The sequence below is a fragment of the Hydra vulgaris genome, chromosome 07, assembly GCF_038396675.1.
Source record: "Hydra vulgaris chromosome 07, alternate assembly HydraT2T_AEP".
NCBI lineage: Eukaryota > Metazoa > Cnidaria > Hydrozoa > Anthoathecata > Hydridae > Hydra > Hydra vulgaris.
Genome location: NC_088926.1, coordinates 18,024,355 through 18,028,597, shown reverse-complemented (window position 1 = coordinate 18,028,597; position 4,243 = coordinate 18,024,355). Strand labels below are relative to the sequence as shown.

Genomic DNA, 4,243 nt, shown 5'->3' with positions numbered 1-4,243 from the left:
TTTGAGCCAACACTGACATTTTAATTGTTGCTAAACGTTAAATTTTGTTATTAGGATTGCAGTTCTTTTATCTGTTTTTTTGTTCTTTATTCAATAAGTATTTGACTTAAATTAAATATGATATATTTTATTACGAGATATATGTCTTTATATATAAATTAATATGAATCTTTTTAGATTTTTTAATGTTATTTTTAAATTTTTTGTTCACGCAATTCAATTTATATATGTTTATAGTTGGCATATTTGTTTATATTATGTTCAAAATTAAAACGTTTTTGATAAATATATGTATGTGGTAATATGTGTTATATAATTGTTTTCTAAATGTATTTTTAAAGTAGTATAAAATGTATCTATTGTGTATATAAATATTATAAGAGGTGTTTATATATGTTTCATAAATTTAAATAAATATATTGTGTTTAATAGTTCGTATATATGTTTATATTATGTTGTTTCCATGTTTTCAAAGTTTAAGTAAAGTCTTTGATTAGAAAAGATCACAATTTGTAAGATTCTTTTACATTCATTTATTCAGTTATAGTAATAGTAAGATTACTGGTAATATGTTTAATGGTAATAGTTAAATTGAAATAGATAGTATTAGGCTCAACGAAGTTATTAATGTAAATGCTTTTGCATTTACATTAATAACTTCGTTGAGCCTACTTGCAGGCAACTTGAAAATAGTAGTCAAATGAAAAAAAAATAGATCTAGGCAGGATGAAATTAATAATTGTTGAAATGCTAGAAATGTTGCTCGGCTAGCAGAAAACTTGACAGAATTCAGTGTCAAGCAGTGTTAATGTCTGTTAATTTGGGTTTACTTTAGAACAAAGCAAAGTATGAGTTTAACTATTTATAGTATCAATTAACACTTTTAAATTTAAATAATTTTAATTTTTTTATAATTTTTAACATAGTTATGTTCTTTTTTTCATTTTTAGTTTGTCTTCCCTTTGTCATACGACGATGTACCAACATGAATTGTTTTCTAAAAGCTAACATGAAATAACAATATTTAACAACTACTACTCTCTTATCATGACATCTTATCTCTATCTGATATTTTGATTTGCGATTCATATATGATGTTTTTCTTTATATTTACTTATCCATTACATTTTTTCATTTCAGATTTATCATATGATGGATTTATGCAATATAAAAGAACGAATATATGTAAATCTTTATGAATTTTTTAAAAACATCTTCTAATAATTAGTCCAGTCAACGTTCAAACTTCAATTTTGCATATGTCATCTTTAAGTAGTTTCTAGGCTTTTCTAAATGTGTTTCTTATTCACATGGTTTTCCAAGCAAGGTATGCAAGCAAATTTGAGCTGAAAATTTTTTTTTTTAGCCTTTAAGGAGAATTGGTGTTACACTTTTTTAAATTTAATTTGTTTAAATATAGTAGTTTTTTACAAATAAATGTTTGTTTGTTCTTTGTTTTTTTACTTATTTGTTTTCAGATTCTTAAGAACTTGGCAACTTATCTAAGTAAGTTTTTTTTTTCTTTTTAGTGCAATTGGAAAGAGCTGAAAGTTATTTTTTAGAGCAATTGAAAAGAACTGAAGTGTTTTTTAGTTACTTCACACGGTATAACTGATCCTGATTTGAGTAAGTTTACTATTTTGTTTTATTTTATATTGGATTTATTTGATATTTGATATATGTTATATTTGATATATATTTTATGTATTTAACATGGAAAACTGACTGTAATTTGTTGACACAAAAGTTTATAAACATAAATCTGCCTATATTTCAGTATATTTTATATTTCTCTGTATCTTTATAAATATTCTTTCTTAGAAAAAATAACAGACTGGAAAAAATAAATAAATTCGTTGAAAGTAGTTGAAAAAAATGATGATGTATTTCCATATTTCATTGTGTAAAGTGTAATACCACTTTTTAAAGGTATGTGAATAGATATATATAGGGTTGCCAGATGTCCCGATTTTACGAAGGAGAACTAAGTAAAAAAAATATTTTTACATATTTGGCGCAGAATTCTCCTTCGTAAAATCGGGACATCTGGCAACCCTAGACATATAGGGGAACATGGGGCAAGATGACAACTGTTTCGAAAAACGCCTGTATCTTAGTCTCTCCCAAAAATTAAAACTTACCTTTAGCTGGTGATGTAGCGATGTAATAAATCAAGTCAAACAAGGATAAAAAGTTTTTTTCTCAATGTCGGAAAAACTTTTTTAATACTTAGCTTTCGTCACAAAAATAATATTTAAAAAGAAACCATTGATAAATCTAGTAAAATTAATCTACTTCCCTTTCAGCTAAAGTCAACTGTTATATTTAGTTTTGCTTAAGAGATAACTGTAGGTCGTCATCTTGTTCCATTCGTCATCTTGCCCCATTTGTCATTTTGCCCCATTCGTCATTTTACCCCATGTTTCCCTATATATATATATATATATATATATATATATATATATATATATATATATATATATATATATATATATATATATATATATATTTAAATAATTAATTTAGAGTAAAATATATTGATTGACATTGCTTCATTTTTTTATACAAGATTGTGCATTTATTATTTTTGTGCATTAAGGTAAAAATAATTTTGTGCATTTTAGTCTAGATTCTTTTTTAATTAAAAATCATTGATGTAAATTAATGTTGTTTAATATTTTTAATAAACGACTAATGTATGTAAACATATAAAAAGATATGGATTTCAATAAATCTTTAGTTTAAATAAAGTCTTTGATTAGAAAAGATCACAATTTGTAAGATTCTTTTACGTTCATTTATTCAGTTGCAGCAATAGTAAGATTACTGGTAATATGTTTAATGATAATAGTTAAATTGAAATAGATAGTATTAGGCTCAACGAAGTTATTAATGTAAATGCTTATAGGCAACTTGAAAATAGTAGTCAAATGAAAAAAATAGATCATTTCTAAGAAATATTTTACGATTTGCTTGCTATTTTATGGTATAATTGTTTAAATTGTTTAACTATAATTGTCCCTCGATTGTTCAAATATTGTAATAAATAAAATCTTTTCAGTCCAAGTATTTAAGTTAATAAAATATTTTATTAAGTTGTGGTATTATTTGCCAGTGTTACTACATTGTATTGTCTAGCCTTTTTATAATCTTTTTTAATTATACTGTAGTTACAGAATATATACTTTCTGTTATTATTATCCTAATTCTACTAACAATAAAATGCAAATAGTACTTTTGTAATTAAAAATTGTAATTTTTTTTTTAATTTCATTTTTTAGGTATTTGCAGGCTTTACTTGACTTTCCGTTTCTGGTACCTGTGTTGTGACAGATTTTAAAAAGAACTCAACTGATGTTAATGCGGTCTTCGTCGTTAACTATAAGCAATGACGTTGCTGATATGGAGTCAAAGTTAAAATATTTATAGATAAATTTGTATTAAATTTTTTAGATAATATATCAAGTTATTAATGTGTTTTTATTGTTATTAAAGATATAATAACTCATAACCCGTATTACGGGTTGCTTACTGCTAGTCATTATCATTATGTTATGAATTCATATTAGTTAATAAAATTGTATTGAATATTTTCTGGTTATCGTGTTTTATACGTGTTCAAATGTGAGTTTGATACTCAATAGGCGTCGTATTGTATACCTGTCTTTATACGCATCTGATGTCTATTTTTAATGCGCGTTTGACACGATAAAATGGCTAACAAATATTCGTAAATAATGCGTATTCTGGAAAGTTTTAAATGCGCATGTAATACCAGGGAAATATCGTATTGAATATTCTCTGGTTATCGTGTTTTATACGTGTTTACAAGAGTTTCAAATGCGAGTTTGATACTCAGTAGGCGTCGTATTGTATACCCGTCTTTATACGCATCTAATGCGTATTTCTAATGCGTATTCGACACGATAAAATGGCTAACATACATACCACATCGATACGTATTTAAAAGAGTTTCTAATGCGCATTTATAACTAAATTTGCCGACTGGGAATCTTTTAATTTATTTTTAAAAACAGGATAAGTTAGGGGCAAGTCAAAATTAGACAAAACAATTTTGTTCCAAAGATAAGCTGCACGATAATTTACATACTTATTATTTCTCATGTTAAACTTGCTTAACAGTTTCAAAATAAAAAGGTCTTTAAAAATTAATGGAGATAAATCATACTTCCACAAATAAGCAAAAGATAAATTTTTATATACATTAAATTTATATATATCG

The 4,243-nt window shown here is 25.1% G+C and overlaps 1 long non-coding RNA gene across 4 annotated transcripts; it reads left to right on the top strand.

Annotated features, from left to right (window-relative positions):
- The first annotated feature begins 261 nt into the window (after positions 1 to 261).
- On the top strand, positions 262 to 3,420 carry LOC136082329 (uncharacterized). 4 transcript variants are annotated; one of them, XR_010639602.1, is made up of 5 exons: positions 262 to 846; positions 951 to 1,185; positions 1,530 to 1,626; positions 1,822 to 1,929; positions 3,282 to 3,420. It is a non-coding gene; the product is annotated as an uncharacterized LOC136082329 (long non-coding RNA). The 4 variants fall into 4 exon arrangements; XR_010639601.1 differs by having other exon boundaries at positions 273 to 1,185; XR_010639603.1 differs by lacking the exons at positions 262 to 846; positions 951 to 1,185 and adding an exon at positions 1,192 to 1,327.
- Positions 3,421 to 4,243: the final 823 nt, after the last annotated feature.